At 36.0% G+C, this 14,013-nt stretch overlaps 1 long non-coding RNA gene across 1 annotated transcript in view; it reads left to right on the top strand.

The window, feature by feature from the left end:
• The first annotated feature begins 3,128 nt into the window (after positions 1–3,128).
• Positions 3,129–14,013, top strand: part of LOC143693842 (uncharacterized) — a 33,401-nt gene continuing 22,516 nt past the window's right edge. The window contains exon 1 of the long non-coding RNA XR_013181823.1: positions 3,129–3,226. This is a non-coding gene — a long non-coding RNA (uncharacterized LOC143693842). The remainder of the gene's footprint in view (positions 3,227–14,013) is intronic.

Consider the following 14,013-nt stretch of genomic DNA (forward strand, 5'->3'; position numbering starts at 1 on the left):
TACATTTGTTTGCCATTTCCTGATATTTGGAGACAAGGACCATGATAATAACATTTACTGAATTACTTTGAATATGATAATAATCATGACAATGTGTCTGCATTTCTAGAATGAGAAAAAAACAGAGAAGGGCTCCAGAAGAGTCAGTTTTAGAAAACAGTGGGACTGATAATCATACAGTATAAACGTGGAATTAATCTAGCGTTCTCCAACAAAAAAAAGTGATAATTATTTCTCTATCTCCTCAGCAGAGATTAAAAGCAAAATGTAGTCAGGATGAGTGAATGAAAAGATCATCCAATGTACTGCCTGCAAGATCATGTTACCATTTAAAGCACACAAAATAATATACTGTGAGATTTTGGTTTTTGTTGTTTGCTTGTTTTAAGAGGATTTTGGAATTGCTTAATTTTCTCTCTTTCATATGGGAATTACTTGTTTTTTAAAAGGTGAAAGAAAGAGTGTGAGCTATGTATACTAAATTAATTACTGTCTTGAATACTTTTGTTTGGCACAATAACCTGCTCTTTCTGTCTCACTGTTCTGAATACTTATGTAACAGATAATACAAGATTTCTTGTTTGCCAAAGTGCTCCTTCTTGGACTTTCTTTCTTCCTTTCCATGATCCTAAATCATCTTTCAAAATTATGAAGCAGGGGAAATTTGGAAACAGAATATTCTGAGGTCTCACGTATTTCTCACTTGGAAACTTTCTTTATCCTTTTTATTTTGCAAAAGTTAAAAACAGGTGATACAACATAAATCCTCCAAATATTATTGCTTTTCTTTGTGTTCCATCTTCGCCAAAAGAAAAAAAATCCTATGGTTTATAACAATGAACTTTATCAGCATAAAATTAAATCACTTTAAAACAACTTTATATTTGAACTCTGTAAAGGCTGAAAATACTCAGATAGAGTATAATGCCTCATGAAGCAGAGAGTAGAGAGAAAGAAGGACAAGAGGACATTTGGAGGTAAAAGAGAAGGGAGATGAAACATACACATTGAATTATTTTTGAAAGTATTGCTCTAATGTGTTCCTGAATTTTTATATTATGAATGTTATAATAGATCATCTAGATCCTCTGAAAGGACTTCTTTATTATTTTAAATCTAAATGAATTAATACAGTAATAAAAAAGAATGGAAATATAAGTTTTAAAAATTTATCTCTCTGTAATGAAAAATCCACAGAGTTATTTTTGGATGGGTCTAATACAGAGTTTTGTGGGGCAAGGTAATTCCCTTGTCTTGATCAAGTATAAGAAGGTAGGAGCTGATATCATCACAGGCAAGTCAGCTGAAACTTTTTTTAGTGAGATCTTCAATCTTTAAATTGAGACAAAATTTAAGATACATATTTACCTTTGACTGTTTTCTCTTTTCAAAATTGTGAAACTCACTTGGTGAGAAAAAATGGATGCTATGGCAACTTGGTATTGTGTTTAATAGCAACATTAAATGAACAGTCAAGCTGTGATTTAGTTGAGTTACATTTAATAGAAAAGCATCTTCTGTTGCTGACAAGCTCTGTGAACCACCCTTGAGAAGAAAGAGTCCTATCCCAGTTAAATTTTGTTTCTCTTTCCAGGAGTTTATTTCAGTTACATCTCTGCAACAGTGCAAACTCCAACTTTTTTAGGATTACCTTAAGAGTCAGAGATATCCCTACACTTCAAAGGCCTTCCAGCTTTTAACTATGTCCAAGATCATTTGCTACTTATGTAAAATGGAAACTAAGACAAATGACCAGCTTGCTCTGACCCTGTCACCCTCTCCTGAGACAGAAAACCCCCTAGGCAATTGTTGCTTTATAAAATAACCTATGTGCTAATTTATAGGTAAATGCAATAAAAAGTATTCACCTTTTCTATCAAAAAGTGAGAGGTCCTGCTACATAACAGAGGTAATAAAATGTGAAAAACTGGAACATGCAAAAGATTTCTAACAATAAGGCAATACAAACCTGTAATTTCTGTTGATTGAACTGTAAAAACTGAGCACTAAATATTGATATTTTTCCAGCTAATTAAATTGGATGAACATAGGTTTCACAATTGAAGCCAGGTATTTAAATTAAATTTTAGAAGATTTCAATTATAAAGGTTGAAAGGATTTACAAAGGACGTGGTAAGAGGTCTGTTATCTAGGGCTCACAATTTTCATAATAAAGACTATATTCTCAAAAGAAGTTTATCTTATTTCAATGGTTACATATGTAAATATTACCAATTCAGTTTACTTACATATCATTAATAAATATTATTGTGTCTTCTCAAAGAGCTAAAAGATCTAACCTAGCTGAAGGCATAAACTGAAAAATACATAATGACCTTGGGAAAACCCCACATAATTAGTAGCTTACTTGCACCCATTTTTTTTCCCCACTTCCTGGCTTATTTTCAGTCTGACCCTGAGCAAAATACATGAAGGCAATGCCGTCAAGCTTTTTCTTTTTTGTTATAAAGTTGCTGTTACAGTTAAATCTTCTTGGGCTGTGCACAGCATTTCATATTGTTAACCATTGCTAGCTTTGTATAGGTAATTTCCCTGTAAGCATAATCTTAAAGAAGCAGAAATGAATTTAACTCCCTTTGTAAGCTGCCAGACGAGGTATCTTTCTGTCCTTTGGGAACTTCTGCACCATGAACATTAAATTGATACTTGCCTTCACCTATTTTCCTTCTGAAACTTGGTTCCTTTCTCTTTCTTCAGAGCTTGACTGTAAACCAAGGTGTTCCTGCAGCAGCTCACACACCTTGTGGGTTTGGAGACAGAGAAAGTGGTTGGGAAGTCTCAGAAGAGATTCTTTTAAAGATAATTGACTGTACAAGAGAGAATAAACAGATCCTGAGAAGAGAATGAAATGTCCACAGAAAATATTTTACATCCCCAAAAATGTACTTAATATATATGTCTCTTTCTCAGCATTAGTCTCTACTAACAGAGACAAATGAAACTACAGCTATCAACAAGATATGAAGGAATACATACAGTCATTATCTCATTGTTATGCTCCAAACCCTAATTTTCATACCAGCTGCAGACTTTGATTTACAAAGACCTTTATGGTTACTATCTTGGTTTCCTTAGAAACCACCTTAGACTCACACTCCATGTTTTATCAGAAAAAGGCCAAATCACCTGAGGTTTTTTGGAGCCTGGATGTTGTCTCTGAAGGTACTGGTGGCAGAGCTGTTTTGACCGACAGCCCTTACAGCAGGTAATTTTATTTTTTTTCTTTCCTAGATTGATTCATTTTAATGATGGTTCAAGCATGCTTTGCCATAAGCCTGTCTCTATAATTAGATTTTACCTAATCAGGCTATCCATAGAACTTATGAAGTTCAATTTGTTTGACAATGGCTGGGACATTGTATATATTTATATTGGTCCATTTGCCCCAGAGTAACTAATGCATTTAGTAATGAAGCTTTTTTCATTTATATCTTGATGAGTCTTTATATTTTATTTCAGTATTGTTGATTCTTTTCATTAAAAAAAAAAGATATTTGATATGGCAGGGTTCAAGTGTCAGGGCCTACAATGTTTGGCATATTTGTAAATAATCTGGGGAAAAAGAAAAGTGACCAACTGTGCCAATCTAATAAACTGCAACATAAGACTCTGTGGAACTGCTGATATATTCATGATATTGAGACAACAAAATGACAGATGACATTCAGTGTCCAGAGACAAAAAATGAAATCTATGGAAATACTTTTTTAGAGAAAGGCTGTGCACCTAGAAAAGATATTTTTTTGGTTTCATTTTTCTATTCTATAGCAAGATCAATTTGTTGCTGGGTGATATTTAACAAAGCAAAAGGTAGCATTTACAAGGAGTGGGATAGAAAATGTTTTTATGGTCAAAATACTGTGCATTACTTTGCAATTACTGCCCATCTTGGGCCTATAAGCATTCTGTTCCTGGAATGATAGAACTGGAAAAGATATGTAGGGAGGTGATGGAGGTGAATGAAGATGCAGAGGTGTTTCATACTGTGGAGAAATATTCAAGGATCTTCAGCCCGGAAAATAAGTTACTAAATTAGGTATGATAGGAATCTATACATCATGAGCAATAGAGATATTAGAAACTATTGTTGTTTTTTTTTCTAATTTGAGAAAGAAGGGTATAAACGGAAATTATTAGACAGCAGAATCAAAGCAACATAAGGAAGTATTCTACACTGTGCACAGATAAGCTGCAGTGATAACCAGCTGCCAAGTGTTGCGACTCTGACACGAGACACTGCAGATGCCAAATAAATGTGTGTTTAAAACTCCAGTAAGGCCAAGTTGTTTAAGGAAAATCATTTAAGACTCTAAAAACACAAGACAGCCACATTCACCCCAGGAAATAAAGACTGCTCAAAGCTGGGAGGACATAGTGGGAAGTATCTCTGAATGTGTTCCTTGTTTCTATATTTTCTTTAGGTGTCTCTATTAGCATCAAAGAAAGGATGTATAATCTCCTGAACCTTTCATCTAAACACAACATCCAATCTGATTGTTATACACTCATATTAATCTTATGCTCTGTTGTGTGTGACTTCAAGGCTATTTACTGTTCTTTCCTTCCCTCTTTAAAAAGAAAGTAATCTGTATGAAATTCCATATCATATTTTTAAAGAAAATGGGGTAGTTTCAATTTGTTTTGTCTAATGTGTTTTTCTTTCTTACAACAAAGATTTTGTTTTTAAAAATTACATTTTTCTCTATGATTACTATTCAGACAGATGCTCGTTTACTCTGGCAGGAAAAAAAAAAGGACACATTAATGTGTCATCTATTTTGTCTAAAACCTGCTAAATTAATTGAGAACTACCACCACTGAAGCAGAAAATAAGGTTGAATTCGAGTAATGAATGATGCCTGGCTAATGATACTAAACACCATTAGAGCAAGATACTTTTTTCTCGACATAGGCTGATTGGGGAGGGGGTTGGAGTTGGCAGGAGGATGCAAGACTAAGTGAGAAGAATGTGTTATTCATTGCAGAGAGCAAACACTGAAATTTGAGAAAGAAGTTAGAAAGCAAGAGAATCAAAGGAGGTCAGAGGTAGAAAGTAAAGAAGAACAAAACTAGGTGAAAATTGAGTATTTGACACAAATCTTTGGCATTTTGTGCCAAAAACAGCGTTATGCCAGCTATGTTTTCTGTCTCTCAATTTTCATACTTTTAGGTGGTATGTTGACCACAAGTTCCTGGTCAAAATCCCAGTCTACAGATTGGGACAACATCAGAAACTCAATGCTAAGCATCCTTTTTTTCCCTTATCATTCACTGGATGGTGGGAAAATCTTGCATATAGTTCTCACTGAAAGTTTTGGAATAAATATAAAATAACAGGACTGACTTTTCAAGTGACTTGTTTACCTACAGTAGGTGTTGCAGTTAGACAGAATTATTCTTTGCTGTGATGAGATACAACCTTTTTCAGATGTGGTATGACTGACATTACAAAAATGAAGTATTCTAGTTTGATTAACTTCTGTACACCATCCTTTCAATTTTTAAACTTTTAAGTCACTCATTTCAATGCTTTTCTGAATCCAAAAGGCTGATGAAAAGATGAACTGCATGTTTGACAAATTAACTCCCTTTATGGCATTATTTTTCTTCCTTTTTTGTCTGAAGAGTCTTATGTCTTTAAAAGCAGACTTGAACTGCCATATCCAGAATGAAGTGACCTAGAAGCTGATGTGAAATAAAAGAGTTTTCTTCCTAATTAGTGTCAGAAAAATGACCCAAACTTTAAAAAGTAGTCTCTGCTACTGTATTCCTCCTGACCTCTTCCCCTCAAAGAGGCACTGAAAACTCTGTGGGCTTTTATCATGTAGGACCAGTATTGTTTCCAGTACCTTGTGCATATAATGAGCTAGCACCACAGATATCTCTCATTTCAAACCTGATGCAGTCACAGCATAGAAATATTTGAATATTTGCTCCCTCTTTGGCTTAAAATTAGGTGGTTATTTTTCAGTCTCATTAGTTAGCTAGCTCTACAGAGACTGACAAGACTGCAAATTGCTACTTGGGTGACTGTAACTGAGCTGACCTTTCCCTCACTCGTGCATAGCACTGCATGTTCTGCAGTCAGCATGGTCTTTCACACTGCAGAGGAGACTCACAAGTCTCTTTCCTTGTCTTTCCCTGTGATCTCTTGATTAACTTGTCTGTACCTTTGGGTGCAAGATGGAGATTGTGAAATGGGATAAGTAGGCTGCAGATTTATTAAGACAGCAGTCCACGACTTGTGTTGATTTGATTGAAATCCTGCTCACACTAATGGGCTAGGTAGCTGCAGCAATATTACATTAAAACTCATGTAATATTTGTGCGTAGGACCTGACCAAATATAATAATTCTTCTTAGATTCTGATTGTTCTTGCTTTCAGTTAGCTAAATATTTTAAATATTGAAAACATCCAAAAATGTAAATTATTGTTTTAATATTAGAGATGCTTCTTCCATGGATTTTACTGTAGAGTTATTAAGGAAACAACTATAGAAATTACTTCTATTTTATATCTGTAAGAATAAGGAGATTAAGACAACTACCACAACTTTGACTGACATAATGTCTAAGTGCTTGACCTGCACTTCACATACTTTTCCTCCCTCATTTATAGAACAAAAATAGACCATGTAAATGCCTAATATACTCCTTTATAAACCTCCTACAAAACAAATAAAAGGATAGCACATTTGGCATTTTGCTGAAGTAAACAGCACTAATGTGAAAATGATGTAAAGTTTGGGAACTACTTGGCTCATACATAAGAATTGATAGGAATTAAACTTCCCAAAAACATTGAAACATGGCTTCACGTGTATAACCTACCTTATGTTTCCAGGGTAACAAATCTAATTATTTTTTCCTGGGGATGTTTTCACTTTAGGACAACCTTGCAGCTTTTTCGCCTGTCCTTGCTAGACAGTATCACAACAATTTTAGTTATGCTTTTGTCTCATAGTACCTTGCTAATTTCATTTAGCACAAGAGAATGGGAGAGCATTCTTGTGTATTTCTCACTTTAATTGTTCATATTTTATTGTTAACAGGAAAGAAGGTGTTGAAAAACACTGTTATGACACTCAGTTATCATTCAAAACAGGAGTGTATTATTGGCTTGGGAAAGCAGTCTTGGATGACAGGATGTCTGTTCTCTTTAGGTCCAAAATTAAGCTGTTGTCAAAAAGTTAATAAAGCCCATAAGAATTTAGGAAGCAGAATTGTTTATACTTTGTAAGGTCCTTTATTTGCCAAATGCTCATTAAGATAAAATTATAGCACCTGCAACTCACTGAACATAATTTACATTTTTACTTCATATATTTCTTGTTTGGTTTCAGTTTTATCCTAATTAAAACATGGGCCAATATCCATGAGTATGGGCAAGAAGAGCAGTGTTGCAGAGCAATGAGCCCAAGGCCACTGATGCGTGGCATGAAGCTGGGGACACCGATGTGAGACAGTTTTATGGAGTAGCCTAGAGAGGCTCCAGGGAGAAATGATATGCTAGAAAATGTTACTGAAGTCCTGTAGTCTGAAAATTACTAGAGGAAGACAGATGGATGGGATGACCGATAAAGGACAGAAATCTGTAAAATGGCTGATTTGAGAGAACTGGTAGGCTGAGTGTATCAGAAAAAAAAAAATCAAAGCATGGAAGCCCAGTGGAGCAAAAGGCAAGGGCTAGGAATCACTGAAGTGTGGAACCGACAAGCTTTCCAAAAGCTTGATTAGCAGAGCACGGTTATGCCTTTGACTGAGAGGGTCAGCCAAAGCAAACTTTGAAACTTAAATATCGCTCACGGTAGCCAAGAGGTTGAAATACGTCTCCTGTGTCAGGTCAGAAATGATAGACCATAGAGAAAGGATTGCACCCTTATTTCCATAAACAGCTGTAGTGTGCTCAGCCATGGTTCTGGTGGTACAAGTGGCAGACCTCACTCTGTTGCACACAAGTGAAGGTGAACTGTGTGGCCTCAGAAAGCACTCAGTGCCTGCAGAGGGAGGCTCACAGCCCGAGCAGGTCTGTGTGTGGTGTGGTGATGTCCTACCCTCTGGAGGTCACCGTGCTGCAGAGCCCTCTGTGCCAAGTGCCCTTTGCAGTCAGCTCAGCATTTGTGCCAAGAAACAGAATAAATTAGCCTGTAAGGAGATGTGTGCTGCTGCAGCTACTCTGCAGTGAGTGCCTGAACTACTTCATTTGAGCATTGGTTCACTTCCATGTAGTTCAGGCTACCTTGCACTGAAAGCTATTGCATATATTTAATTATAAAAGAATAATAGTGGCATTTTAGTTACATCCTGTTTTTTTTTTTTTTTGTATGAGCCAAAACTGTATTCAGAACTCAGAAAACCGATAAGAAGTTAATATTCATTTCAGCATATTGGTACAGGCAGATTCTTAACTGAGTAACCACATGAGCTTTTTCTATTATCCTACCAATTTTCCTGTGCTTGTCACGTTATTGGAGTTTATGCTTGAAATTAGATTGTTATGCCTTAGGAAAATAGTCCTCTGTGTATTTAAAGTATTTATCAGTTTTGAGGATATTTCCCTGATGCTAATTTTTAACTCTTGTAACCACATAAAATAATCATGGGAAAAACCCCCACAAAACCCAGACTAAATAATTTGGAAAATATACTGTAAATTACTATTTGTCTTTCATTTCCTGATTCTGTTCTCATAACCATATCCATTAAAATATTTTATAAAATTTACTTCATGTCAAATTTTCAATTTTGGCTTTAGATTATGATCTATATTAAAAATTTCTAGTTAGGCACATAACATTTCTAGAAGCCAAAGGTTCCTTGTCTGTAAAAGAATGAATCAAAATTAGTGAGGAGCTTACTATTTTATATTATATGTGACTTCTCTTTCCCTCTAATGTGCGTATGCATGTTTTCTCTAATACTTGTATTTATGGTATGCTGGGAAATAAACCAGAGACCAAAGCTTTCCCCTGATTAACAGTGTTCTGGAAAGGGCTTTGAGAGAGGCTGAAATTGAATTAGGATCCAAACTTATAATTCAATGCTATGATAATCCATAAAATAAGAAACACTATTAAATCAACAGGAAATGAAAAAGGCTGCAGTTAGCCAAGCAACCATCACTCAGAAGAGAAGCTAAGTGATCCTTGAACTGGATGAATCAATCCACACTGCCAAGGTCAGTGGTTGCCATACTCGAGGAAATATGAACACATGTAGTAGGAGCCTTGCAATAAAATGAGCCATGCTGCCATCCTTTGTTAATAGCAGCTTTATCTGATTAAAGGGCTGAAGGCAGCCCTTGTATCAGCAAATTTTCACTAACATTTGGAGAAAATTGACTGACAAGAGATGATCCAAGGAAGAATTATGAAGTAGCCATGCTGCAGTACAGTCATACACTATTAAGCTGAGCAGAGGTACTGTAGATAGTAGATTTTAGTATCTCCCTACAGCTGAAAGGGGTTTAAATAGCTGTCTTTAGTATAAAAGGGTTTTGTATGCTACATTATTTTCTAATGAGTAAGGCACAAAGCTGAGAAACAAAAACATGAACTTGGACTTTTAAATACTTTTCCAGGAGTACCTGAATAGAAATATTCTTCTTTTCACTCTAGTGCATTATCTCTCATAACTTATAGCCTCTTTTGCCTTTCAGCCTCAATCAGTTCTGTCACTCTCACATCTATTTCACAAAATAGGATTTGCATAATGAACAATTTCGCAGAGATTCAAAACATAAATTAGGTTTTTCTGACACTGCAGTGAAAGAAATTTGAAAAGATTTGATCTTTGTGACTGTCAGAGTCAGCAGGGGTGAAAGTTAAGTTGTGTAGAAAGCATAGCAATCATACTTTTCATTAAGACCTGCATATTTTCTCATTGATCATTCTCCGTACATCATGCAGATGGAAAACCTATCTCAAACATGACCCTTTATAATAATTCCCTTACATGAACATAATAATTCACTGTCTTTTCAGTTACAGTATAAGATCTTAACACTGACTTCACTCATTTCTGTAATCAAAGAAACTTAGTTACTGAAACACCTAGAAGTGATAATAAGCACTGACTGGAATGACATTAGTGCCTTTAGCCATTAAGAACTCTCCTTCTTGATTGAAATTTTGGATTCTGGCATGGTTATATGAAAGGGGATGGAAGAGAAGAAGAGACTGCTTGAAGGATAGTGATAAGAAATTACAAGGTTTGCTGTAATGCAGAGAAGCAGATGAAATGGAAATGGCTCCATCCTGAATGCCAGCACCTGCCATTGGTAAAAACAAAAGCACTTGCAGCACACTTCTGAGTGCTCTTTCAGAAGTGTTCTCAGACCTGAATGTGTGCATCTCTGAGGGCTAGGACAAGACTTGCTAGAGATTCCAGTCAGCTAGTGAAGATTGCAGTGTGGTTCTGAGAAGAGAAAGAACTTTTGATTTTAATGCTGGATAAAAGGGAGTTGAAGTTTGAGAAGAAAAATTCCTTTCTTATTGGGTTCCTTTTACAATTAGGAAACTGTTTCATGTTCTCTACAAGTAAATAGGAATGTGAAATAAATATATTGAATATTATTTTTTGCTTTGCAAAGATACAGCTTGCAAGGACTTCAGATAATAGGTGAAAAAGGGACATGTTAATTGAGGAATTTTATATTGATGAGCACTGATGAGCAAGTTCTCCTAATAAAACCAAGAGAATGTGAAACAGTACTATCTTTTTGAAGGATTTATAGTGATCCTAAACATCATGAGATCTGTGGTCCAGAGAAGTTTGTACAACCTCTGAAATACTACTTTATATAGTATGGTAATACTGCTTTGTAGGCAGGGTAAGCATCCCCATGGGACTTAGTTACCAGCACCAGGTAGGTAGTAGGTTAGCCTTGATAAGTTAGTAACTAAGTAAGTTAGGTGATTTCCCTGTCCAACTAGTAGGCATATTTCCATTCTTTCAAATGGAAACTCATGGCTGCATGTGCAAAAAAATTGGCAAACTTGGTGGGTTCTTTTCAGGTTTCTTCTGAGATTATTAGAAATATGTAAGCTTTAGATGCTATGAGAGATCAAACACTACCTGTTTAGCAATGACCAAGAGAATCTGGGAAACCACTTATCCCAGGAGGAAAATTCGTCACCACCAGATATTTCACCAGCCCTAAATAAGTCAAGGAGAAAATCTGTACTTCAACCAAAGGTGAAACTACATTATAATTGGAGCCAAGCATTAATCTACTTTGCATGAGCAGCAATATAAATGAAGATATGATAAATGGAAAACCCTGGATGGGATTGCTGCAGAACTTTGTCAGCCGGTCAGGTTGGTGGTGGCTGTCAATGCCAGTGTACAGATGCTATGTGTCACCTGCATAAGCCAAGTGACTGCAGTGAAGGCATGCACAGGATGTATTTTCCAAGTGCTTTTGCGTATGTTGAGATTAGGAGGCCTTAGTGAAAAAAGCTGTGTCTCCTTACCACTTGTGAAAACAGAAAAGTGGTTCCTAAGGTATCATTTTAGCTGCATTAATAGCTTTGACAGAGGGGGTTATGTTTGTGCGGCTGAAATCTTTCTAGCTGTTTACTGATTTCTGAGCAAAATAAATTACTGTTTATTCTTTTAACTACCCTGTCTCTTTATGTTTTAAGATCTTTTTCTAACCTATGGTCTTCAGTGAGGCATTTTTAAATATTTCTTCAGACTGATACCTGTGTAGCTGCTTTGAATTGTAGGACTTAACAACATGCAGATGGTTCTAAGAATGATTAACAAATCTGTGTTGCCTCTGTAGCCCAAGTAGCAGGCAGCAACATTTGCTGAGAATATTGGCTCCAAAGGTTGGTGGTGGCCTTTTTCTGGGGCAGTTTCCTTTGTAATGAGAATGCAAAAATGAACAAAATCAACGTACTCCCTTTACATTTACCATTGAATAGTGGTGGCTTTCTTTATTATTGTCAAAGAATTGTCCTTTTATCTGAAAATGGGTAGCACCCATGTTTCTGCTTCAGTGAAAACCTTTGCATTTAATCTGTTTCACCACAAACATAAAGGGATCACCTTTTGAAGATTTTGTGAAACAAGAAGCTAACTCACTCAGTCAGTTACCTTCATGTTTCTGATAGTCCTGGAGTGTCTGTCACTCCATCTGTCAAGCCCCCAGTAGCCAGCAAATGGCACAAGTTTTAGACATAGCTTTTCTACAGTGAGTTACTTGAGAAAAAATAATCTTAACCTAAAAATAATCTTAATTTTAACTTGCATAAAAGGACTAAGAAAACTCAGCAAAAGAGAGAAAGGTGCTGAATTAGCCACAAAATATCCCCCAAAATAGGCTGTGTACATCACACAGAGAATTTTGTTTAGGACTGTAGACACTAAAGAAGATGTGGATAGGTAAACAGAAATATATTTATCAAGAAATTATTTCTATTGTGCACAGTTAATATTTTTCTCTTGCTAACAATTTCAGAGCTGAAATCGTAATTGTATGTGCAACAAAGTGGTTTATTTGTGATGCTAGTCAAGCTCTTCTCCCATCTTTCTGCCAGTAGCTTGAGTTTTTTGCACATCCTTAGTTCTTAAAAGCAATATGAAAGTGGAAGAAAAATATTTACGTATTAAATTTATGGATTGTGCTTAAAATCGTAGTTTGTTTCAAATAGTCTTATCATAAAGTTCTTTGAAAGTGATCAGCATTGAGAGATTTTAGGGACAAAGACTGAAAATTTAATCGAAGAAGGAAATAAAATGCTGGAAAAACAATTAAGGAGAGGATAGAAGTCACTGTTACTTTGATTAGAAAGTGAAATTTGTAGATGTTTCATGTGAAGAAGACCCAGTTACCACTTTAAAATGTACAAGTCTTCACTGTCCCTGGAAAGTATTGAGCCGGCCTACTGACCATTTTCTGTTATTTAAATAAATGCCAGATATATTATATGCAAATAAAAAGGTCTGTCTGCAGACAGAAGAAATTGCCTTTTCACCATGAAAAGATGAATATGTTTGATTATGCATGGGTATGGTTAATTAATGTAGCTGTACCGTCCAAAGTAGTAGTATTTTAAATACTTTTTTAAAGTCTGAAATTTGAAATATTACACAAAGTTGTCTGGAATGAAAATAGCTTTACAACACGTTTAACAGCTGATGTTTAAGATAAAGTTATTAAAATGACATGTAAGTGCTAATTAATCATAACAGACCAACATAACACATTGGAATTCTTTATGCTCTCCTGGAAGATATATATGTTCATCATTGCTCTTTTTAATAATAGAAACAGGGACAAAAATAGAAAGTTACACCAACAATATTTTTGACTGCAGGCCAAGAAAATTTAAAATTACCCTAGAGATAACAAGGCTAAACACAAATAAAATAGTTAAGCATGCTCATTACTGATGTAGGGCCCATAATTAAGCTTATTTATATCTGACTTAAGGCTTGTAGCTAAGCATACCCATAGCTGGCTTTTATGCCAGTGGAAATTGGATCAGGCTCTTAGACAACATTAATAGTTCTGTCCCACCAGGGTGCTTAAGGGCTGGCTCCTAATTTAAAGTTTCCTGTTTTTTTAAGAGAGGTGGAGCTGTCTTATGCCCTACTCACCTGCAAGCGCAGGGTTGTGAGGAAGCTCTCTGTGCATGGCTGGGGATTGCTGGGCTGGGACAGACCCCACTGCAGGACAGCCCAAGCACAGGAGATGCCATCCTGACTTCTCTCTGCATCCTCCCTCCTACCCAGCCTCAGGTTTCTCATGCCCCTTCAGACAAAACCTGGAAAGCTGGAGCAAGCCACAGAGTCAGGCATGAATCTGGCCCTGAAAATAAACCGCTAAGACCAAAACTTTCCAAAGAAACTGGCCAAGAGAGCTACACAGATGGCCTAATTCCTCAAAAGACTAAACATTCAGCCTTCAGGTATTTGGCTGAATACCCAAACTGCTTGAAAATGGGCTATATACTCTTTGAATATCAGCATTACAGACTGTC

Source organism: Agelaius phoeniceus, chromosome 4 (genome assembly GCF_051311805.1).
Source record: "Agelaius phoeniceus isolate bAgePho1 chromosome 4, bAgePho1.hap1, whole genome shotgun sequence".
Taxonomy (NCBI): Eukaryota; Metazoa; Chordata; class Aves; order Passeriformes; family Icteridae; genus Agelaius; species Agelaius phoeniceus.